The sequence below is a fragment of the Eubalaena glacialis genome, chromosome 4, assembly GCF_028564815.1.
Source record: "Eubalaena glacialis isolate mEubGla1 chromosome 4, mEubGla1.1.hap2.+ XY, whole genome shotgun sequence".
NCBI classification, from domain to species: domain Eukaryota; kingdom Metazoa; phylum Chordata; class Mammalia; order Artiodactyla; family Balaenidae; genus Eubalaena; species Eubalaena glacialis.
This window is the reverse complement of record NC_083719.1, coordinates 82924823-82951234: the sequence shown is the minus strand read 5'-3', so window position 1 is coordinate 82951234 and position 26412 is coordinate 82924823. Positions and strand designations below refer to the sequence as shown.

The 26412-nt window shown below is 35.9% G+C and overlaps 1 long non-coding RNA gene across 1 annotated transcript in view; it reads left to right on the top strand.

The window, feature by feature from the left end:
• LOC133089844 (uncharacterized) overlaps positions 1 to 26180 on the top strand; it is a 242548-nt gene extending 216368 nt beyond the window's left edge. Inside the window, exons 3-4 of the long non-coding RNA XR_009700751.1 lie at positions 23004 to 23167; positions 26019 to 26180. This is a non-coding gene — a long non-coding RNA (uncharacterized LOC133089844). The remainder of the gene's footprint in view (positions 1 to 23003; positions 23168 to 26018) is intronic.
• Positions 26181 to 26412: the final 232 nt, after the last annotated feature.

The window sequence follows — 26412 nt, the reverse complement described above, 5'->3', positions numbered from 1 at the left end:
TTATAGAATTTGTAAACTACAGTACAGAAAAGGACACTTTAAGACATTTAAACTTGATCTTATTCTATCCCAGAAGTACCGTGATCTCAAGGCTATGAATTTGTAATAATCCAATAAAATAAAACTCTCTCCTCTGCTATCTAGGTTTAGTGCCTGCACTACGAAGACAATTTTTGTAGCCTTACCATTGGAAGTTGCCATGTTTAAATTCTTTCCATTTGCTGGAAAACTTCATTGTTGCTGACAAGGAATCAAGTAGAAAATTGGAGGCTTGGATATGAAACTCTCTCTGGTGATTGTTTACCATAAGTGAACATTTTTGTTTTGGGACCGAAATAAACTCCCTGTGTCTATTTTTAAGAAATGCTTATAGTGTAAATATGTCATTCATGATTTTTCAAACATGAGCTTTGAAAAATGAGCTTGGGAATGGTGTATATTTAAATCTAAAAAGAACTCATGACAAAATGATACTAACTATAGTGCTTACAATGTTTTGTGTCATTTAGAGAGAAAAATATAAAGCTGTCCTGACTTCCTGTGGTAATTAGTGCCTCTTTTAGGGTAGCATAAAATGCTCTAATGGTAATATTGTAAGAAGTCATTTGGTTTTATCCACTGCTGAAATTACTTTTGATGTTGTTACTAAAAATAGCGGGATATGTAGGTGTGTCAGGACTCAGGGTGCAGCAGCTTGGCACGTGCCTGTCTAAACCCCGCATTCTTCTGAGGTTCAGATTAAAGGCCTGATTTTGTAGTTTTGTCCCTCACACTGAGGGAAGGTCATTGACTGATTTTCCTTCAGCTCCTTTTATGGAGGTGACAAAAGGAGAGTGTCTGAAAGAAAGGAGGTCAGGGTGGAGGAATGAGGGAGAAAGCAAGAATTAGGGAGAGACTTGAATTTTTAAACTTGTTTCTTTTATTTACCATTATTTTTTTACCCTCCTAACAAAGATTAATCTGGCAAGTTCCCTAAATTGGATGGCTGAATTTATCCTTTTAAGCTTTTTAAAAGCAAGAGAATTTTTCAATGATACTTCTGTATAATTGTGAATAAGACCAATGCCAGAGAAGAGAGAAAAAAAAAAAAAACAAAGCAAGATAAAAGACAGGAAGAGAGAAAGAAAAATGAGAGTGAAAAGTCTTCAAACTTCTGTACTTTTAGAGATGGTGAGAGGCTGTGCTCTTTTTCAATTCAATGAATCTCTTAACAACTTTTTTTTTTTTTGGGCTATCACTGCTCATTCTTGTCTCTTTGCTCGTTCCTGTCTTCTCATTTCCCTTTCCAAATTTTCATCTTTCCAAAGTCCTCATGTTACAGTTTAAAATTATTATTGTAATACTGACTGCTAGGACCTTTCCATTTATTCCAATTTCCACTGGATGGTTAGGGCTAGTGAACCTGTGAACACCAAACCTTTCTAATTCTGGGTATGGTGGCCCTCCACCAAGGAAAGGGGTTTCCTGAAGTCCTTGTCTGATAGCAAATACTGGAGTGGGGTTAAATGTCCTTGGGTCACATAATGGTGGCCAGTGAGCTAATCTGTTTCTGGGAATGCATTACGTTTTAAAACTTTGCCCATAATCCCATGATTGTTCAGCTGGTGACAGGTGGAGAAAGTAGTCGTGATTTTGGAATAAAAGTGTGAGATTGCTTGTAATTAGTAGTCATGAGAGTAGGTTCATAGGACTATGAATGGATTTAAATGGATAACATAGTTTATCCATTTAGTGAACACAGTTCTAATTGTTCAACAGACCATTTTCACTTTCTGGGCAGACAGGATGACCACATTCACAAGCCTAATTCAGAGTCCGTGTGGGACTGCAGGACGGCAAGAGGAACTGATGTGTCACTTCTAGTCTGCGGCAGTTATGAGTTAGTGTGTTTCTTCCTCTGTTGCATCTCTCTCTTGCCCTGCCTTGGCAATCCTAGAAACCATGGAAGGCAGCCATCAGGAAATGGAGGCATATTTCAGCTGCACTGAATTTTTCCTAAATGAGAAATAAATTTTTATAGTAGTAAGTCCCTGATATTCCAGGATTTGTTTGTTACTACAGCAGAACTTACCTGATCATGACAGCTACATTTAGTATAGTATCCTGGCACATACTGTCCATTAAATGATATTTATCATTATTATTATGATAGTATTCTATGGGCCTATTGGGAGATGTCATACAATTATTCTTCCTTCATTGATAATGATCTTTATTAAAATGAAATTAAGATATATTATGCAAATATGAGGGAATATATATTAGATACTTATTATAATTTTTTGACTCACTGTGGGGTATGGTTTAGGATGAGAGCAACAGAATCATTTTCACTTAGGTGTCTCTTTATCTGTGCAATATCTTATATAAGCAGTAATTAATTTTCAGAGCTATGACCTAAATAGCTAAGAAAATAGTGTTTTAGAAGATAAGGGAAAAAAGTGGAAAGAAGTAAGATATACAAGAAAGAGAAGAAAGAAAAAAATTGTCTGTGGAGTTATTTTATAATAACACCTCCCTCAGTAGACTACAACAGTACCTGTGTATGTTTCTAAGACTAATAAATAGGGGAGCCCAAATCACTGAGTAAAGTAAATGACTAAAATAATAAAGAAGCTGAGTAGTGAATAAAGCACTTCTAAGTGTCAAAGTTGTGGCCATCAATTATGGTTTGGCCACCTATATTGCTGGAAGTTTTGGGACAATATTCAGGAAAAATGACTAGACACAGATAGGTCCTATAATTAGAGAGATTATTTGTCACTCTAACGAATCAACTTAAATTGTCAGTTAGTGAGTCTAACTTCAGTTTTTTAGATGAACCTCCGAAGTACACATTATACCGTTATGATCTCAACACCCCAGTTGTACACTTTGTTGAGAACTGTGCATGTATTTGACATCCTCAAAGTACCCTCCTGTTAGAAAAATGTAGCAGTGTGCTTTAGCAGTGAATGTAAACTCCACTTCCTCTTAAGATGCTCATGATTAGTTTGACATCTGGGAAATTGTTCTTTAATATGAATAGAGAAGTTTTATATCCTTTTATATAAGATAGCTATTTAGATCTTTTGGAAACCTTTTAATTTATTACACTTTTTCATGTCATCTTGACAGAAAAATGGCTATCTACATGAAGGAAAGTAAAAAGGGATTCGTGTATCTGTTAGTTAGATTTCATTGTAGCACACATATTACTTGCCCGTGGACTAGATAATCTGTGGGTTGGCTGAGATCAGCTAGGCTTGGATTTGGGGTTTTTCCATTGTATCTCTCATTCTGAAACAGAGGTGAAAGGCATTGCAGTCACTGGGGGCGTGCTCTTTTCATGGTGGATAGCAGGAAGGCAAGAAGAGCCAATGGAAATACCTGATGCCTTTCAAAGTCTCTGCTTGACATTTCACCATTTCATATCTGCCCATATTGCTTTACTCATGTGAGCAACACCAGAGTCAATGGGGGTAGAGATGTATAGTCCTCCTCTAGAGGCAGTTCTTACAGCCTCTTTGATATGTAATTCTATCATTGGGAGAAAATGGAATAGGAGTGATCAGAATCCATTCATTCACACTAGCTAACACCACATATGATGGTGGCCTCTAGACAGATGAAAGACCTAAAGTTGAAAGGTAAAAGTATAAAGTTAATAGAAGAAAATCTAGAAGACTATCTAGGGTAGTAGAACTTCTTAAACAAAAATGTAGAAGTACAAACCAAAAGAAAGAAAATTAATAAATCTGACTACATAAAGAACAATTTTAATGAAAGGCACCATGTATCAAGTTAATAAACAGATAATAGATTGGGGGCATATATTTCTGACACTTAAAGTCAACTAAGAATCAATACCTAGAGTATGAGAAATTCTTCTGTAAAGAGCAATTCTGATACAACTAAGTGTGAAAGATATGAGATGGCATTTTCAAAAAATTAAAACCAAAAAGCTACCAAGCATGCATAAGGGGAAGTCATAGAATCATTAGTGATCATAAATATGTAAATTAAAGCAAGAATATCACTTTAGAGCCATTAGCGCACTAAATAATACTAAGAACGCAACAATGTAATAGGAACCTTCACGCACATCTAATGGAGTGTAGATTGTTGTGGACATTTGGAAAGTAATCTAGTACCAGTGAGTCAGTTTGTAGACACATACCCTGTGATAAATCTGTTCTTTTACCAGGTATATAATCCAAATCTATCCTCATATAAAGTCAAAAAGGGACATGTAAAAGGTTGTTCTTGGTTGTGGACTAAGAAATATTGTGTTTGTTCTTGGTTGAGGACTAAGTTGAGGTAAGTGAGGCAACTCAGGTGCAGATTTTAAGGAGGCACTCACTCTAAAGGTCATGTAAAACATGAGTACAGGATAGCACACTCACCCTGAGAGTAAGTGCCTCCTTAAGTGTTGTGCCCCATCTGCCTCACTTGCCTCACCCTCCTATCAGCTCAGCTGGTAAACTGGAGTCAGATTAAGTGTCTGTCACATGGGGAGTGGATAGATGACATGAAATAAATGCACAGGAAGGAGAATTACACATCATTTAGAAAGAATGGATGAAAGATAAATATAGTTGTAGGAGTGAGTTTTAAGTTGTTTAATTAAAAAAAAGAAAACATTATTGTCTACTGTTCATCATTTTGAAAGTGAACACATCAAATGGTATTTTATTTACTTAAGAAGCAAATATTAATTAAAACAAAGCCAAAATAAAAATATTTTGAGAAATATACTGAGGAAAATTAAATAGTACAGCCTATTTAAAAATGTTCATAAAGCAATGTACTTAAAATTGATCAAGTGAAAACATACATATTTTGACAATCTTAAAATAAAAGTCATTTTATGTATCAGAAAATTTTCAGTATGTGGGGAAAAGGTTTATATTGTTCAATGAAACCTTAGCATATACTTTTTGACGCTCCCCATAATAACTGGCATATCTATTTCTCAAGCCAATTTAAATCTAAAATGTTAAACTGACTTTGACGTGACGGCTCACTACGATCTATTTCACCCAAAAACTTTGCTGAGTTTTTGGTATAGATTCTCTATATCTGCAAATTATGAATGGTTTAAAATATAGAAATAATAAACTAAAAATTTAAGAAAAATGTGGATGGTTTGGAGACTTTTAGCAGAATTATGAGTTAAAATTCATTGTTGTGGTCCACTCTAAATCTGACTTTTTAATAGCTTTATCAACTATCATACCCTAGATAAGAATAGTAACTGAAGATGGGAGATTTTAGTATGGCTGAGAACTGCCAGATATCCACGAAGGGATACTGGGTATCTGGAAGAGATCCCTGGTGGTCCCAAAACAAAATCTGTTCTTTCATCTGCTCCAATCCAGCTTTCTGACTCTGTCTCTCCTTTCTTCAGTATTTTCACATTCTTCTGTGCCATCATTTATAAAATATATCTGTTAATTAAATGTGTCCTATATCTCTGGGGAATTGATAAATTGACTTGAAAGCACTTTAAAAAATAAAGTTCAGGCCCCAAAACGGTGGCCAGCCGCTACCAGAATTTTCTCAAACTCTGTGAGGAATGGCCAGTGGACAAGACCAAATGAGGCCGGGACTTGGGCGCTTATCAGTGGGAGCGGGTAGCGCACGCCTTTCGGGAGGGAGAGAACACCCAGATTGCAGAGCCTGAGGCCTGTGATCAGATGTACGAGAGCTTAGTACCTCTCCATTCAAACTACTACAAACACAAGTACCCTCGCCCCAGAGACACAAGCTTCAGTGGCCTGTCCCTGGAAGAATACAAACTGGTCCTGTCCACAGATACCTTGGAAGAGTTTAAGGAGATGAATAAAGGCATGTGGAAGAAACTGCAGGAGAAGTTTGCCCCCAGGGATCCTGAGGAGAAGCATAAGGCCTGGGCTAGGGCCTTATCGCGCCCGCGTTACCTAAGCGTGAAGTCGTGTATGTTGCCATCATCAATAAAATGCCCTGATTTCTCCATCAGAAAAAAAAAAAAAAAGTTCATATACCTATAATAATTTTTTTAACCTTTTAATTTTATATTAGAGTATAGCTGATTAGGAATGTGATAGTTTCAGGTGCACAGCAAAGTGACTCAGCCATACATACACATGTATCCATTCTCATATACCTATATATAATGATACTGAGTGTTGAAATAGTTATTTTTGGAATATGTTTTAAAATGGTGGGAGGGAGACGCAAGAGGGAGGAGACATGGGGATATATGTATATGTATAGCTGATTCACTTTGTTATAAAGCAGAAACTAACACACCATTGTAAAGCAATTATACTCCAATAAAGATGTTAAAAAAAAATGGAACAGTAAAATAAAGTCACAGTCTAAATTTTCTTGCATAAGTGGTACTTTTTCTCACCATGAGTTTGTTTTTCAGCCCTATTTAATTTGGAAACTGGCCTGTTTGAATACCTAGAGCGGAAACTTCCTCACCCAGCAATTAAAGAAGGGCATAATGTCAGATTTTAAACTTCTTTGTTTTCCATGTAGGACAGCAAACTGTTACCTCCTTGTATAGGTGCTTTTAATTAGAGACTAGATTGGTCAATGGGATAGAGCCACCCAAACGATATACATAAAATGACCAAGATTTAGAGACATCAGGTATTACTGTGTGCAGAGTAATAGCAAGATGGGTGTCACATTCACCTCCTTTTCCTTGTACACAGATTACATGTCCATAAGTTTACAGACATCATGATAGTAATCTAATTTGGGACAAACGGAATAGATTTCATGCCAGGTTTGTGTTTGGGAAGCCACAGCGTTGGTGCAATGCTGCTTCCTGGGGGATCTACAGAGAAGACTGACCCAACCTGGGGGGACAAGGGGATATCTTTCTCACCTTGTAATTCTCCCCTTCAAGAGGTGCAAGACTCATAAATGTGAGGAAAAGAACTATCAAGGATAGTTCTTTAGTATCATAGTAAGGCTAGTCTTTCCCCTGTTGCGAATACTATTACTATGATTATAACTACTACTAGTACTATTATTTATTAAATACTTATTTTTAAAAAGGTTTATGTGGATAATGTTATATGTATAAAGATTATGTGGATTATAATATTATTGCTGTTTTAAATAAGAGAAAAATTAAGCTTGGAGAGGTGAGGTGATTTACTCAAAGTCATACTTACAGGGTTAAAAGAGAAGCATTTTGACTTATGGATCCACATTCTTGGTAAATTAAAAAGACAAGGCTATTAGCACTTTAAACTTTTTATTTAAAGCTTTTTTTATTTCACCAAAAATTATCTAGTTGTTTCATAATATTGTCCCTGATATAAACCAGATACTAGAAACTACCATGCATTACCTCCATGTATATACTATACACGTCTTCCATTCAAGTTGTACCACAACTCATGATTTATATTTTGGTTGGTGATGCTTTTAATACATGAAATGTTTTCTGACTGGAAGCTACAATTTTATAATTTTAAGAGGCATAGGCAATCATATGACTAATCATCATAGATGTCACTCCTATTATTTATGTCACATTAGATAAGTATACGAATTTTATTTTATATTCCAACACCAAGAAAAAGTGGATGAATTAACTCTATAAGGAGCTGATACTTTATTTAAAATTGATAGAGAATAATGTGTTGCTTTTCTCTACTAGGTGAAAGTTCAAAATTATTATTTAAATACACTCATTTGTAAATTAAGGTTAATTAACTGCATTCATTAAAGCTATACTTATCTACAATGATTCTGACTTGATTATGAATATTATGATTGAGTTATAGTTATGCAAATGCCACTGAAACTTATTGTCATGTGTTACTTAAGTCATAACCTCATAGTTATGGTAAGTTACTCAAAATATATTTTCTTGTAAAAATATAATGATGTATGTCTAGTATCTGTGGATATTTATATATATATTTATATATAGTCTATAACTAAAACCTAGTAATTTCTCTAATAACAACTAAATAACTAATAATAATAATACCCTCCAAGAGAATGATGAGTACTTGAGTTTCATGGTGGTGGTAAGTGTTCTCTGAATGAAGTTATACAAAATAATACAAGACAATGTGTACCATCTATTTAGTCTATAGTCTGTACCAGGTTCAGTGGCAAGCACCTTACTTGCACCATGTCTTTTTATCTTCTCAAGAGCTCCATGAGTCCAAGTAATTTTTAATGTGGATTTCTATGGGCAAGTTCCATTCTAGACACTGGGGAAGCAGCACTGAACCAACAGACATCTCTGCCCTAGTAGAGCTCACATTCTAGTTGAGGAAAAAGAGACAAAATAAGTAAAATATATAAATAAAACAATTATAATATTTGTTTTAAGCAGAAGAAGGAAATAGAGAATTAGGAATAGGAAGTGTCATGGAGAAGGGACATAATTTTAGGAAGGGTTCAAGGAAATTCTCATGAAGAGGTAACACATGACTCAAGACCTGAAGAAAAGCAGAATGAAAGCCAAATACTTATCTGTCAGCTTTCCAGGCATTAGAGAGAAAATGCAAAGCTCCTAAGATCAGACTTTGCCAGCTGTGATGGAGCCCAATGAGTGGGAGAGTGGTGTGAGATGAGGTTAGAGAGGTAACCTACTCCAAATCACATGACACAGGTGATAAACCAACAAAGCAAGGACTTCAACTATAAGAGATAAATGACAGGCAATCAATAAGTTAGATAGATTAATGAATAAATGGATTGATGGGTGAATGAACAGATAAATGATAGATAAGTAGACAAATTGATTAATAACTAGATACCCAGTTTTTTTTTTTAATTATTCCTTTAAGAACATTGTTCAGTCCAGTTTGTCTAAAGCAATGGATACTTATTAAAGGAGAAAGAAACTGAGTAACTATTTATATAGCTGCCCAATATTACACAAACTGTTAGCATAAGAGTTAGATACAAAATTGAATGCACTAGAGAACCTCTAGAATCATTAGAAGAAAGGATAAGAAATATCCTTGAATTTTGTCCTTCCAAAACAAGAATAAACATTTTGCATAACATTTTCATGTTATACTCTAACCACCACAGCCTACTTTAAAGCACACATAGGGTTACTATTTATGTTCTGGCAGCCTCTTACTGTAGATCTGATCCCTTCTTACAGTTCGGGAATCTTTGAATCTTTGCCTTGATAAAGAACTAAGCCTCTGTAACAGGCTGTTCTGTGTTGGTACTGCTCACGCTTTATAGATGGAGACGTCAAACAGAGCGATGAGCAGCAAGACGCAAGACAGAGGGGAAAACAGGACAAGCTTAGTGGCTGGGAAGATCTGGCCAAGTGGACGAGAAAGATGGCAATCTGCTCTGCAGTTACCAAAAAAAGTGTTTTTTATTATAATAAACTCTGTTGAGAAGTTATTTTAGTAGTTATTTTAATACCCTGAAAGAACTAGTATGCTAACTTTTTTCCAACGGTAAGTAATTTACAGAGAGAATTTGCTGATTAGATCTTCTGAACTGTAAAGGTTCTCTATTTTTTGTGATGCCAGATGTGAACAAATCAGGTACTCACCTCGTCAAAGGAGAGCATACACCATGGAGGAACGTGGAGTTTCTTATAAGAGGGTGTGAGAAAGAATCTGCGATGGGATTTAAATTCTGGTTGGGTGATTTGGGAAAGGGTGTAAGGAAGAGACGGCCCTCAGGAATGAACACTGTCAGAAAGCAGGGGCAGTGCTGTGGGTAAAGAAGTAGCAGGAACTCATTTAGTGTCTGAACAAGGAGAGTGTTTTCTTGTGGGTGGTGGAGTTACCATGTTTTTGTTTGTTCTTAGACAAAATTATGAAGTGGCCTTGCTGTTTTTCATGATTGTGTCTCAGAGTAACCTTGTCTGAAATTGGTATATTGTGAAATTGTTTATCAAATGGGAGAATAAATGGCTTAGATGTGACTGTCAGACCAGCTTCTGAATGTCAGGGGCTTCTCTCTCTCTCTCTTTTTCATATATTTCTCAGAACTTTTTAAGCAAGGAAAATTAGCTTACCTATTGCAGACATATATAATTTTGATAAACTATGTAAATTATATGCAGAGTCTAAAAATATCGCACTCCATGAATATACAGAAGGAATAAAGATTATTCAGCATAGTATTAAATTATTTAATATAATCCTAAACAATTTTTAACTTTGAATATATCATTTTCAGAAGCTGTTATTTCCTCTAGTGGCCAAAAAATAATTTCTAGTAATAAAAACTCCTTCAAATCTTGGAAATATATGCCATAACAGTCTGTTCACAAACTAGCAAATTCAGTAAAATCAATGTTTACATATATATATATTTTAAAAACCTAAGAGAATATAATTTTTAGTGAATGTACTAGTTATTAATAATATGAAATATTCTGTACAATATAAAATACACTTGATTATTTGTCATTTCACTCATATTCTTTGCAGTTCAGTATCTTCAGAGATTTAAATGACTAAGAATTTTTCTACATCTTTTTATCAGAGGCAATATTTTTCTCAGTTTTCCTTATTTCTTTTTCTGAACCTATCTTTTGCCATATTAACTTTTTAAAAATAGACTTTATTTTTTGGAATGGCTTTAGATTTGCAGCAAAACTGAGAAAATAGTAAAGAGAGTTCCTATTTACCCCACACCCAGTTTCCCCTAATAACATCTTACCTTAGTATGGTACACTTGTTATAATTAATGATCAAATATAATTGTTTTCTTTCTTTGTAATTTATCCCTCCTCCACCCCCTCTCCCCTTTGGTAACCATAAGTTTGTTTTCTATGTCTGTGAGTCTGTTTCTGTTTTGTAAATAAGTTCACTTGTGTGTTATTTTAGATTCTACATATAAGTGATAACATATGGTATTTGTCTTTCTCTTTCTGACTTACTCAGTATGATAATCTCTAAGTCCATCTGTTGCTGCAAATGGCATTATTTCATTCTTTTTTTTATGGCTGAGTAATATTTCATTGTATATATGTACCACATCTCCTTTATCCATTCCTCTGTCGATGGACATTTAGTTTGCTTCCATGTCTTGGCTACTGTAAATAGTGTTGCAATGAACACTGGGGTGCATGTATATTTTCAAATTATAGTTTTGTCCAGACATATGCCTAGGAGTAGGATTGCTGGATTATATGGTAATTCTATTTTTGGTTTTCTGAGGAACCTCCATATTGTTCTCCATAGTGGCTGTACCAATTTACATTCCCACCAACAGTATAACAGGGTTCCCTTTTCTCCACACCCTCTTCAGCATTTGTTACTTGTAGACTTTTAATGATGGCCATTCTGACTGGTGTAGGTGGTACCTCATTATAGATTTGATTTGCATTTCTCTAATAATTAGTGATGTTGAACATGTCAGAAATGTCTAAGAGAAATGTCTATTTAGGTCTTCTGCCCATTTTTTGATTGGGTTGTTTATTTTTTTGTTATTGAGCTGTATGAGCTGTTTTCAAATGTAATTCTTATTATTAAAGTTGCAGTTTATTCATACTTCCTTATTTTTTTTCACCCAGTATCCTTCATCTATTCCAGGATCCCATCTACGATATGATTTTACATTTAGTCATGTCTCCTTAGACTCCTCTTGCCTGTGACATTTTCTCTGATTTTTCTTATTTTTTTTGGATGGACTTGACAGTTTTGAGGAGCACTTTTCAGGTATTTTGGATGATACTGATCTGTTGGAATTTTCTAATGTTTTCCTCTTGAGTAGACTGGGCTTGGGCTTTAGGGAGGAATAGCACAGAGGTAAATCTTCATCATATCATACCAAGGATATGCATTATTAACATGATTTATCATTGGTGATGTTAATCTTAATCATCTCTCTAAGGTAGTATTTGTCAAGTTTCTCCACTGCAAAGTTACTCCCACCCAACCTTTTTTATACTCTCTATTTCAGTCTTTGGAAGAAAAGACACTATGCATAGCCCCGTCTTAGGAAATGGATTTATGCTTTTCCTCCTGAGGGCACAGTATCTATATAAATTATTTGGAAATCTTTTGCATAGCAGATTTGTCTCTTCTCCTACTCTTCTTTAAGTATTCAACCATTCTTTTACATCAGTATGAATTCATGACTATTTTATACTTAGGGTTATAATCTAATACTACTTTATTGGTTTTCTTGCTTAAATTGTTTCAGCTTTGGCCATTGGGAGCTTTCAGCTGGCTTCTTTGTTTCTTTAACTTATGCCCATCAATGTGTGTGTATTTACGTATATGTGTGTGTGCTTTTTTTGTACATCCTTATTTTTTCTGGCAATACAAGATGCTCCAGGTTCAGCTTGTATATCTCCTACCCAGGTTTATAATCAGTCATTTTCCCAAAATGTCTCTGGTTCCTTTTATTGGAGAAAGGTATTAGAAATCAAGGTCTGGGTGTTGGGTGTGCTCATTGCTGCTGGGTTATCATTTCTTCTAGACCCTCTCAGCTGAAATAGCAAGAAAATATGTCTGTATAGCAACACATGTACAGGCACACGGCCATAAATAGCTGTATATCTATCCCTCATTATTCATATATGGTACATATGAGTTCATATTGATGTCTTCAACTCAAGATTATTACCACATCAGTCAGTCTAGGCTATTTCTTTTGCTTATTGTAAATACTCCAACAGTGAGAAATCAGGTTCCTGTAATCCACAATTCATTTAATTTCTCAGTTTCAGTATACATGCATAACAGTGTCAGAGTTTTAAACTCATACTGCCACAGGACAAAACTTTATGAATTAGAGTACAGTGTTCACGTTCAGTTCCTTTTGCCTTTAGTCTTACAGAAGCCACTCATACCTAAAAAAGTTACTAAGGTCAGCACCTTTACGTCCCAGCCATTTTCAGTAATGCTGTTCAATATGTTTCTAATATGGATACTGTTGTCACAGTCTGTATTCCATTTTCAGATCCTTTGTTGTCTTAAGTGATTGTTTTGAACTTGCATACATTAAGGTTTGGCTTTTATGTTGTAACATTCTAAGGATTTTGACAAATGCAGAACATCATGTATCCACCATTACAGTATCATACATCATAGTTTCATCACCTGAAAAAAAAATCACCTATTCAACCCCTCCTTCATGCTCCCAAATCCCTGGCTGTGAACATTTTATCATTTCTATATTTGTTCTTTTCCAGAATGTCATATAATTGGAATCACACAATATATAGCCTTTTCAGACTGACTTCTTTCACTTCAAAATGTGTTTAAGATTCCTCCATGTCCTTTCATTCCTTGATAACTCATTTCTTTTTATCACTGAATAGTATATGGATGTACCACAGTTTGTCTATTTGCCTATTGAAGCATATTTTGGTTGCTTCCACTCATGACAATAATGAATAGGGTTGCTATAAACCATCCTGAGCAGGTTTTTGTGTAGACTTAGGTTTTCAAGTAAATATGTAGGAGAGTGACTGCTGGATTATATGGTAAGACAGAGTTTAAATTTCTAAGAAACTGCCAAACTGTTTTCCAGAGTGGCTGTACCCGTTTGCATTCCCAACAACAATGAATGAGAATTCCTTTTTCTCTACATCCTTGCCAGAATTTGGTATTCTCAATTAAAAAACTTTATCCATTCTAATAGGTGTGTAGTGTTTGCTCATTGTTGTTTTAATTTGCAGTTACGTAATGACAAGTAATGTCAAACATCTGTCATATGCTTATTTCTCATCCATTGTCTTCTTTGATGAGGTATTTATTTAGGTCTCTTAAATTTTTAATTGTATTGTTTTCTTATATTTGAATTCTAAGAGTTCTTTGTGTATTTTGGATAGAAGTTCTTTTCAGATACATATTTCCCAAATATTTTCTCCTAGTCTGTGGCCTGTCTTCCTCTTAACAGTATCTTCTGCAAAGTAGAAGATTCTAACTTTTGTAAAGTTCAGTTTCTCAGTTTTTTTCTTTCATGGATTATGCTTTTGGTGTTGCTCACATCATCATCTTTTTTTAAAAAACTGAGGTATAACTGACATACATTATAATAGTTTCAGGTGTACAACATAATTTGATATTTGTACATATTGTGAAATAATTGCCACAATAAGGCTAGTTAACATCCATCCCCATATATAGTTACCAAATGATTTCTTGTGATTAGAACTTTAGAAATCTACTACTCTCTTAGCAACTTTCAAGTATGTATGTAAAACAGTATTATTAACTGCAGTTATCATGCTGAATGTTACATCCCCAGGACATTTATTTTATAACTGGAAGTTTGTATATTTGTTTTCCCCAGTCTGACTTAGTTCACTTACCATAATGCCCTCAAGGTCATTTCATGTTGTCACAAAATGGCAAGATTTCATTTTTTCTTACGCTGAATCCATTTTGTGTGTGGGTGTGTGTGGGTGTGTGTGTAATACCCAGTGGTCATGGATTCACTGGGGCAATTATTATAACAGTTTACCTCAAGGATAATTAAAATTTTAACTGGAGTTGAAATCTCAACTAAAAAATTTATGACAAATAAAATTTGAGTCTTACTATCCCTTTAAGATTATAAGCCTTTAGTCATTTCAGTTTTAGTTTTAGGTTTTACAATGTTTGCATGAGAAAATTAGGGAGTGTGAAGATTCATGAAGTGACATTTACAAATTCTTCTTTGCATGACTAGTGTATTCTTTTTCTTTCCCACTGTCCCAGAGGTGACTTGACTTATCCTTCCTAGAACAGGGCCCCTCCTGGCACCTGTTTCTATCCAAACCCTTTAATCAGTGCTCGGCTCTAGGAATTCTTTATAAGGTCCTATCTAGAATAGTCTCAACAGTGCCACATGATTGTTTCTTTCAACCGCATGGAGAGCAGTAATTGAGCAATATTCATGGAGAACGCAAAATGAAATCTGTGTGGCAGAAATATTCAGAGCTGCTGTGTATCTGTTTTATTTCCATTTGGTGCCAGTTTTTTGCAGCTACTTATAAAGATTCTTCTTTGTCAGTGTAGATTTCTAAAAGATCTACTGCCAAATAGCAAAACTAAAACTGTAAATGTGTTTCTGCAGTGGTCTGACCTGCTGTTATTAGTATATAACAAATAACTCCCATCCTGATGCCTAAAGACAAAGGCTCTTAAGGGTCTCACCCATTAATTGGAAGCTATTTATTTTGAGTATTCCCCAGCCACTTGACTTGCTATTGCTGCCATGGTTCAAAAGTGAATGGTTTTTAATATCTAGAACATTAATTTGAGTCAAATTATATATGCAGCAACATTTGTGCAGAAGGTAAGAATATAATTTAGGTCATAATGGAACACACGGTGAATGTCTGAAAACCGGTCAATTGTCCTTTGAAACAGAGGTACTTATTTCTATTTTTGAAATATTGGCAAGTTAAAAGTTTTCTGGCACTGTTTCCTTTTTCATGTGATATGAATGCAGATGCTGTTAGAACTGAAAACTTTTTTTTGTTGTTGGTAGTGCTGCTACTGTTTGGTAAAGAAGGAAATTTGAAATTCTATATGGAGCCATTGGTAAAATGCACTTATAGAAAGATTCTAATTTTTGTATGTCAGAGTAATAGAAAATACAGTATTTCTATTTGAGTGACTTTAGGAGTTTGCTGAGCTCCTTAATATGAGTCCTTTGTAAATTCCTCTTGATAGGAAACACACTTTAGAATAAATGTATCACTTATTTATGAATATGTATATAGCAAAAAAGAAAATCACTTATTTGAGGTCAGTTACCCATCTGGGTCTCCAAAGGCACTTTGTTTCCTGTTCTCTTCTTAATGTATTTTTGCATTTTGTGGCCACGGTGTATAGCTGTTACACAGCTCTGGGAGGCAGCAATTGTGTATGTTTAATGACAGTTTTCAAACAAATGGAAGTAGGATGACTTGATGAAGAGGCAGATATTTCACTTTACTTGGAGGCACCATTTGGGTTAGATATTTTTATTAAAAAATTCTCTTAATATATTAGTTGGATTCCTTTCATTGTATTTATATTCTTGAGATACATTAGTTTTTTTTTTATTACATTAAAAGGTATTTATTTTGTGTATTGCATTATTCATTTCTACAGGACTTAGAAAGTTAGAGCAAAGGCTTAAAGCCTTTTCATAAAGAGAAATACCTTTGGATTTGCCTAAATTCTTTTTTTTTTTCCACATACACACACACTGTATTTTATTTTTACAAGAGATAAATAGACTGACACCAAGCATTGTAAATGGATGACCACAACAAAAGCAACAGTGATTGCAATTACCAAACACAAAACACACTCATACTATGTCATAATATTGACATTCAGTCCAGTAATCCTCCACTGTAACAGCTCCTTTACTTTGCAGTGAAAATTGATTTGTATATTTTTTGCCTCTGAGTCCTTGTGGGATTTTTTTTTTTTATTCAAACAGAAAGTCACAAAAATTATAATCATCCTCATCAGTTCACTCAGTCCCATGTAATAATTTTTTTTTTCATCTTGATCGTTTGTTAGCACTTTTATGAGTTCATCAGTTTTCCATTAGAGTTCTGAAAATGCTTATTCATTCAGTTCAGCAGTATAGTCAGTTACCAGAAACCTGTACTTGTCAGAGACTTTTCCATGAATTCCTTGAAGATGAAACCCTTTTATAGGAACATATTTGCAAAAGCATCAGAGTACACCCAGAACTGTCTGTAAATGACAACAGACTTAAAAATGACCACGGTTAAAGATTTGATGAAAGTTCATAATAATGCAATTGACAAGGAAATTTAGTTATTTCTGAGATATACATTTTAGACTAATAACTAGAATTATGACTTATAACATTATACCAGAACATATAAGATTTTTAGAAATTTCATGTAATGTCTGAAACATTTATATTAACATATTTCCATACAAATAACCCAAAGAAAGTTTAGTATTAGTTGTTTGTTTGTTTTTTTATACTTCAGGCTCTTATTAGACATCAATTTTATACACATCAGTGTATACATGTCAATCCCAACCGCCCAATTCAGCACACCACCATCCCCACCCCACCACGGTTTTCCCCCCTTGGTGTCCATACGTTTGATCTCTACATCTGTGTCTCAACTTCTGCCCTGCAAATCGGCTCATCTGTACCATTCTTCTAGGTTCCACATACATGCATTAATATACGGTATTTGTTTTTCTCTTTCTGACTTACTTCACTCTGTATGACAGTCTCTAGATCCGTCCACGTCTCAACAAATGACTCAATTTCGTTCCTTTTTATGGCTGAGTAATATTGCATCGTATATATGTACCACAACTTCTTTATCCATTCGTCTGTCGATGGGCATTTAGGTTGCTTCCATGACCTGGCTATTGTAAATAGTGCTGCAATGAACATTGGGGTGCATGTGTCTTTTTGAATTATGGTTTTCTCTGGGTATATGCCCAGTAGTGGGATTGCTGGATCATATGGTAACTCTATTTTTAGTTTTTTAAGGAACCTCCATACTGTTCTCCATAGTGGCTGTATCAATTTACATTCCCACCAACAGTGCAAGAGGGTTCCCTTTTCTCCACACCCTCTCCAGCATTTGTTGTTTGTGGATTTTCTGATGATGCCCATTCTAACTGGTGAGAGGTGATACCTCATTGTAGTTCTGATTTGCATTTCTCTAATAATTAGTGATGTTGAGCAGCTTTTCATGTGCTTCTTGGCCATCTGTATGTCTTCTTTGGAGAAATGTCTATTTAGGTCTTCTGCCCATTTTTGGACTGGGTTGTTTGTTTCTTTAATATTGAGTTGCATGAGCTGTTTATATATTTTGGAGAGTAATCCTTTGTCCGTTGATTTGTTTGCAAATATTTTCTCCCATTCTGAGGGTTGTCTTTTCGTCTTGTTTATGGTTTCCTTTGCTGTGCAAAAGCTTTGAAGTTTCATTAGGTCCCATTTGTTTATTTTTGTTTTTATTTCCATTACTCTAGGAGGTGGATCAAAAAAGATCTTGCTGTGATTTATGTCAAAGAGTTTTCTTCCTATGTTTTCCTCTAAGAGTTTTATAGTGTCCGGTAATACATTTAGGTCTCGAATCCATTTTGAGTTTATTTTTGTATACGGTGTTAGGGAGTGTTCTAATTTCATTCTTTTTCATGTAGCTGTCCAGTTTTCCCAGCACCACTTATTGAAGAGAATTTCTTTTCTCCATTGTATATCTTTGCCTCCTTTGTCACAGATTAGTTGACCATAGGTGTGTGGGTTTATCTCTGGGCTTTCTATCTTGTTCCATTGATCTATGTTTCTGTTTTTGCACCAGTACCATATTATCTTGATTACTGTAGCTTTGTAGTATAGTCTGAAGTCAAGGAGTCTGATTCCTCCAGCTCCGTTTTTTTCCCTCAAGACTGCTTTGGCTATTCGGGGTCTTGTCTGTCTCCATACAAATTTTAAGATGATTTGTTCTAGTTCCATAAAAAATGCCATTGGTAATTTGATAGGGATTGCATTGAAACTGTAGATTGCTTTGGGTAGTATACTCATTTTCACAATATTGATTCTTGCAATCCAAGAACATGATATATCTCTCCATCTGTTGGTATCATCTTTTATTTCTTTCAACAGTGTCTTATAGTTTTCTGCATACAGGTCTTTTGTCTCCCTAGGTAGGTTTATTCCAAGGTATTTTATTCTTTTTATTGCAATGGTAAATGGGAGTGTTTCCATAATTCCTCTTTCAGATTTTTCATCATTACTGTATAGGAATGCAAGAGATTTCTGTGCATTAATATTGTATCCTGCAACTTTACCAAATTCATTGATTAGCTCTAGTAGTTTTCTGGTCGCATTTTTAGGATTCTCTATGTATAGTATCATGTCATCTGCAAACAGTGACAGTTTTACTTCTTCTTTTCCGATTTGTATTCCTTTTATTTCTTTTTCTTCTCTGATTGCTGTGGCTAGGAATTCCAAAAGTATGTTGAATAAAAGTGCTCAGAGTGGACATCCTTGTCTCGTTCCTGATCTTAGAGGAAAAGCTTTCAGTTTTTCACCATTGAGAATGATGTTTGCTGTGGGTTTGTCATATATGGCCTTTATTATGTTGAGGTAGGTTCCCTCTATGTCTACTTTCTGGAGAGTTTTTATCATAAATGGGTGTTGAATTTTGTCAAAAGCTTTTTCTGCACCTATTGAGATGATCATATGGTTTTTCTTCTTCAATTTGTTAATATGGTGTATCACATTGATTTGCATATATTGAAGAATCCTTGCATCCCTGGGATAAATCCCACTTGATCGTGGTGTATGATCCTTTTAATGTGTTGTTGGATTCTGTTTGCTAGTATTTTGTTGAGGATTTTTGCATCTATATTCATCAGTGATATTGGTCTGTAATTTTCTTTGTTTGTAGTGTCTTTGTCTGGTTTTGGTATCAGGTTGATGGTGGCCTCATAGAATAAGTTAGGGAGTGTTCCTTCCTCTGCAATTGTTTGGAAGAGTTTGGGAAGGATGGGTGTTAGCTCTTCTCTAAATGTTTGATAGAATTCACCTGTGAAGCCATCTGGTCCTGGACTTTGTTGTTTGTTGCAAGATTTTTAATCAGTTTCAATTTCATTACTTGTGATTGGTCTGGTCATATTTTCTGTTTCTTCCTGGTTCAGTCTTGGAAGGATATACCTTTCTAAGAATTTGTCCATTTCTTCCAGGTTGTCCATTTTATTGGCATAGAGTTGCTTGTAGTAGTCTCTTAGGATGCTTTGTATTTCTGCGGTGTCTGTTATAACTTCTCCATTTTCATTTCTAATTTTATTGATTTGAGTCCTCTCCCTGTTTTTCTTGATGAGTCTGGCTAATGGTTTATCAATTTTGTTTATCTTCTCAAAGAACCAGCTTTTAGTTTTATTGATCTTTGCTACTGTTTTCTTTGTTTCTATTTCATTTATTTCTGCTCTGATCTTTATGATTTCTTTCCTTCTGCTAACTTTGGGTTTTGTTTATTCTTCTTTCTCTAGTTCCTTTAGGTGTAAGGTTAGATTGTTTACTTGAGATTTTTCTGGTTTCTTGAGGTAGGCTTGTATAGCTATGAACTTCCCTCTTAGAACTGCTTTTGCTGCATACCATAGGTTTTGGATCATCGTGCTTTCATTGTGATTTGTTTCTAGGTATTTTTTATTTCCTCCTTGATTTCTTCAGTGATCTCTTGGTTATTTAGTAACGTATTGTTTAGCCTCCATGTGTTTGTGTTTTTTACATTTTTTTCCCCTGTAATTCATTTCTAAATTCATAGTGTTGTGGTCAGAAAAGATGCTTGATATGATTTTAATTTTCTTAAATTTACTGAGGTTTGATTTGTGACCCATTATGTGGTCTATCCTGGAGAATGTTCCATGTGCACTTGCGAAGAAAGTGTAGTCTGCTGTTTTTGGATGGAATGTCCTATAAATATCAATTAAATCTATCTGGTCTATTGTGTCCTGTAAAGCTTCTGTTTCCTTATTTATTTTCATTTTGGATGATCTGTCCATTGGTGTAAGTGAGGTGTTAAAGTCCCCCACTATTATTGTGTTACTGTCCATTTCCTCTTTTATAGCTGTTAGCAGTTGCCTTATGTATTGAGGTGCTCCTGTGTTGGGTGCATATATATTTATAATTGTTATATCTTCTTCTTGTATTGATCCCTTGATCATTATGTAGTGTCCTTCGTTGTCTCTTGTAACATTCTTTATTTTAAAGTCTATTTCATCTGATATGAGTATAGCTACTCCAGCTTTCTTTTGATTTCCATTTGCATGGAATATCTTTTTCCATCCCCTCACTTTCAGTCTGCATGTGTCCCTAGGTCTGAAGTGGGTCTCTTGTAGACAGCATATATATGGATCTTGTTTTTGTATCCATTGAACAAGTTTGTGTCTTTTGGTTGGAGCATTTAATCCATTCACGTTTAAGGTAATTATCGATATGTATGTTCCTATGACCATTTTCTTAATTGTTTTGGGTTTGTTTTTGTAGGTCCTTTTCTTCTCTTGTGTTTCCCACTTGGAGAAGTTCCTTTAGCATTTGTTGTAGAGCTGGTTTGGTGGTGCTTAATTCTCTTAGCTTTTGCTTGCGTGTAAAGCTTTTGATCTCTCCATCGAATCTGAATGAGATCCTTGCTGGGTAGAGTAATCTTGGTTGTAGCTTCTTCCCTTTCATCACTTTAAGTATATCATGCCACTCCCTTCTGGCTTGTAGAGTTTCTGCTGAGAAATCAGCTGGTAACCTTATGGGAATTCCCTTGTATGTTATTTGTTGTTTTTCCCTTGCTGCTTTCAATAAGTTTTCTTTGTCTTTAATTTTTGCCAGTTTGATTACTATGTGTCTCAGTGTGTTTCTTCTTGGGTTTATCCTGTATGGGACTCTCTGCGCTTCCTGGACTTGGGTGGCTCTTTCCTTTGCCATGTTAGGGAAGTTTTCGACTATAATCTCTTCAAATATTTTCTCTGGTGCTTTCTCTCTCTCTTCTCCTTCTGGGACCCCTATAATGCGAATGTTGTTGTGTTAAATGTTGTCCCAGAGGTCTCTCAGGCTGTCTTCATTTCTTTTCATTCTTTTTCTTTAGTCTGTTCCGCAGCAGTGAATTCCACCATTCTGTCTTCCAGGTCACTTATCCATTCTTCTGCCTCAGTTATTCTGCTATTGATTCCTTCTAGTGTAGTTTTCATTTCAGTTATTGTATTGCTCATCTCTGTTTGTTTGTTCTTTAATTCTTCTAAGTCTTTGTTAAACATTTCTTGCATCTTCTCGATCTTTGCCTCCATTCTTTTTCTTAGGTCCTGGATCATCTTCAGTACCATTATTCTGAATTCTTTTTCTGGAAGGTTGCCTATCTCCACTTCATTTAGTTGTTTTTCTGGGGTTTTATCTTGTTCCTTCATCTGGTACATAGCCGTCTGCCTTTTCATCTTGTCTATCTTTCTGTGAATGTGGTTTTTGTTCCACAGGCTGCAGGATTGTAGTTCTTCTTGCTTCTGCTGTCTGCCCTCTGGTGGATGAGGCTATCTAAGAGGCTTGTGCAAGTTTCCTGATGGGAGGGACTGGTGGTGGGTAAAGATGACTGTTGCTGTGGTGGGCAGAGCTCAGTAAAACTAATCCACTTGACTGTTGATGGGTGGGGCTGGGTTCCCTCCCTGTTGGTTGTTTGGCCTGAGGCAACCCAACACTAGAGCCTACCTGGGCTCTTTGGTGGGGCTAATGACAGACTCTGGGAGGGCTCACGCCAAGGAGTACCTCCCAGAACTTCTGCCACCAGCATCCCTGTCCCCACGGTGAAACAGAGCCACCCCCCGCCTCTGCAGGAGACTCTCCAACACTAGCAGGTAGGTCTGGTTCAGTCTCCCCTGGGGTCACTGCTCCTTCCCCTGGGTCCCGATGCACACACTACTTTATGTGTGCCCTCCAAGAGTGGAGTCTCTGTTTACAACAGTCCTGTCGAAATCCTGCAATCAATTCCCACTAGGCTTCAAAGTCTGATTCTCTAGGAATTCCTCCTCCCGTTGCCAGACCCCCAGGTTGGGAAGCCTGACGTGGGGCTCAGAACTTTCACTCCAGTGGGTGGACTTCTGTGGTATAAGTGTTCGCCAGTCTGTGAGTTACCCACCCATCAATTATGGGGTTTGATTTTACTGTGATTGCGCCCCTCCTACCATCTCATTGTGGCTTCTCCTTTGTCTTTGGATGTGGGGTATCTTTTTTGGTGAGTTCCAGTGTCTTCCTGTCGATGACTGTCCAGCAGCTAGTTGTGATTCTGGTGTTCTTGCAAGAGGGAGTGAGAGCATGTCCTTCTACTCCGCCATCTTGGTTCCTCCTCGAGATACATTAGTTTTTGAACTCGTGATTATTACTAATAAACTGAAAGCTTTGAGAATATTGTCTTGTTTGTTTGCTCATCACCTGAAACTGGGCATATCAACTTGCTTATGATAATGACACAAAAATATTGGCTAAACTTGAGTCAAACTGAATTCAAATTGAAATTGCTAGGGCAGAGAAAGGAGGAAATAAGAGTGGCTAAATCCTGTGTCCTTTCCAAAGCTACCTCGTTATTCCCTTTCCTACAGGGACTTCCACAGAGGGAAGATTGCTAACTCTCAACAGTCACCAGCCAATTTTCACTCCTTGGAAGGAAGCAGAGGAAGATGTTTTTCACCACAGCAAGCTGTGTGACTCGACCATAGCCTGCCCCACTCTGGACTAGAAAGACCTCCCTCATTTAATGTATCAGGTAACTCAGGCCAGTGGTTCCTGGAACAAGCATTCCTCTGATAATGAGCTTCCTTTTTCTGGTAGCTTTTTTTCTTTTCTTTTTTCTTAAGCAAAGTCTGTGGTTTTACATACTTATGTATATTCAAATTACCTTAGTAGTCAAAATCTTCAGTATACGTGAGTCTTTCCACACTGTCTGGAAAGGATATTTTTGGATCAGAAATAAATAGGGACTTTCCCACCAGCAGGATTTTTCTTTGTGTAGGGAAAGTTTGTTTTCAATTCTAGCAACTCTGTGTGTTGTACTCTATACTCACATTTTACTCAGGCCAAAGTGCCTTTTGATGGAGAACACTGCAGCAGATGGTGATTTTTTCAGCCTGATAAATGGCAATTTGGTACAGTCAGAACTTCTTATTTATCTGTGGTGGAATAAGGGGTCCAGGTCTCATAGAATTCTCCTAAATTATTGGTCGAGACATTTCTGTTAGCTTCATTGTGCATTTCTCTTTGCCTGAGTTTAGGAATTAAGTCCATTTCCTGGGAACTGCTTAAGTTAGTAAGAAGTAGTGTTGCAGGAAGGGGGACCCCTTCCAGGGCCCGAGAGTGGGCTCTTTTCTAACACTCGGAAATGAATTGTCCGAGGAGACACACATGCTGACAAAGCAAGAGACTTTATTGGGAAGGGGCACCCGGCTGGAGAGCAGGAGGGTAAGGGAACCCAGGAGAACTGCTCTGCCACATGGCTCGCAGTCTCAGGTTTTATGGTGATGGGATTAGTTTCCCGCTTGTCTCTGGCCAATCATTCTGACTCAGGGTCCTTCCTGGTGGTGTGGGCATCACTCAGCCAAGATGGGTTCCAGCAAGGAGGATTCTGGGAGGTTGGTAGGACATATGGACTGGTGTTCCCTTTTGACCTTTCTCGAATTCTTCTGGTTGGTGGTGGCTTCTTAGTTCCATGTTCCTTACCAGGACCTCCTGTCAGTCATAAAACAACTCATGCAAATGGTTACCTGGCCAGGGTGGGCGGTTTCAGTCAGTGGTTCCCCTAAGAGTAGGACTTTACAATCCATTTTTTTTTGTTGTTAATTTAAGATGGCCACAGACTCTTTATTTTGATAAAAATACATAGTTCCATTATATTCATTTATACTCTGGTTGTATGTGAGGTTGTCTGTATCTTTTATTAATATGGTTCACCAATGACTTTCTCAAGTTGCAATTTTATGGTGTGTAGGAGATTGGCTTGCAGTTGAGTTGTGGGTATCATACCTAGCATATTTAGTTGCCTTTTTTTCATGTCAACAAACCATTGCTCTATCTCAAGAAAGACAATTTCCCATGGATCTGAATGACTGATTAGAACAACAGTCACAGGGATAACAAATGATGCAGTCCTATTTAATACCTTAGACTGCTCAAGATAATTGGAAAAAATGTCTTAATTATAATATTTGCTTTTCAAATGCCAATTTGGGACATAAATATTGGAAACCATAGAACCTCAAAATTATGTGATGAACCCAAAAGGCTTAATGACCCCAAGGGAAAAAGTGGTTTTATAACCACATAGAATCTAGTACAATGGATATAGTTTAGTGTATAATAGAGATTATTAAGGTTATTTGTGAAATAGGTACCTCCTCTCTGCCCTCACTTTTTTTCCTTTTTGCATTTTCCCTCCTAACTAGCTGTGTGTGTGGAGTGGGTTGTCCCTGGATTCTGTGTAAACTGCTTTCAGTATGTCTGTACACAGGGAGGGGCTATTAATCTTAGGTAAATCCTAAATATCCTATGCTTTCTTTTTCTCAGACCTTAGCAAAAGAAAAACCAAACCCAAAAAGAGCTGGAGAGCCATATTCTGCCTTGAATATGATCTGTATGTTTTCCAGCCCCCAAACATTCTCTCCATAATGCTTACCTGTCCTTCATGAGTGAGTAGTGAGTCACAGGTACAAAAACCTAAGAATAAATCACACTGGGAGAAGGTGGTCAAGGATCCCTGCATAATTACCATGTAGAAAAAAAGCAATTCTTTCCATTTCTAGAAAATATTTCTTTAATTTCCTTCCTTATATTATGAGGTGATTGGGTGAATTAATCTGTAAATCCCTTTGGGAACAAGCTTTCTAATTTTCTTTTAAGAACCTTTTTTGTTACGTAAGAATATCTCATTAAGCTTTACCTTTCCTGGGGAGCAAGAAGGCAGCTGGTGATAATGAAATAAAGATTTTTAAAAGGTATGCTTTTTACCAATGAAAATAAAAAGGTGTTAAATACACTTTTAAATAAGCATTTTCTTAAAATCAGGAGTTGAGCATCTGCTTGATTTCCTTTCTAGAGGCTTTTAACGGCAATTTCTCCTCTTATAAGGAGGCAATATGAAATGCATTGACATTATTAAGCCTGCTAAAGCCTACTCCCAAATTCAGGACTTATCTGGTAAGCTGACTAAAGAATAATTTCCCTTTTGATTAGTCAATTTTATAGAAACTTCTCATCTCTGAGTTTTAATATCTTGTGTTTATCATTTTTATTCAAGACTCTAAAGTAGGATGCTTTTTGTAGCCTTCAGGCAGAGATATTATAAGCAAGATGAACAGTGAAATCAAATTCTTGTTGTATATTAAAAGCCTAACCATGTTTGAAAATGCTTCATCACCTGAAATGGTGTTCTTGAACAAAACACCATAGTGGATGTCAAATTTGCATTCCTTTAAATTCTAATTTGTGATTTTCAAGTGAAACTATCTTTCTTGTCTTTCACATATAAACATGCTTTCCCCATTGTATATCAAGTACTTTTGCCATATATTCATAAAATGTTGGTAAACATTCATGCAGTATGTATGGTTTTCTTTATCTCTTAGGATTATACCCCCTTTATAACTCTTACAATGTGACTCTTTAAAAATCAATTCAAGAAAGAGTTATAATGGATTGACAGTGATTTACATGAAAAGCCTGTTCCCTTCAGCACTGTCATTTTACTTCTCAAAAAGTCAATGTTACAGGACGGTGTATCTATATGTCTATCTACATTAAAATCTTGGTAAGTACAGTTTAATAATACACATAGCTATTTATCATTTCAGTGGTACTGTAAATGAGTATTGATGAAAGAATTTGTACTTTTGTGATCGGTATGATTTTCTTTATAACTGTAATCAGACCATATGAATTTTCTATGAATTGTATTTTGAAAAAATATGACTTGGAGAACTTCGTCATCTATATGAATCTATTTAATTATAGTCTATTTTT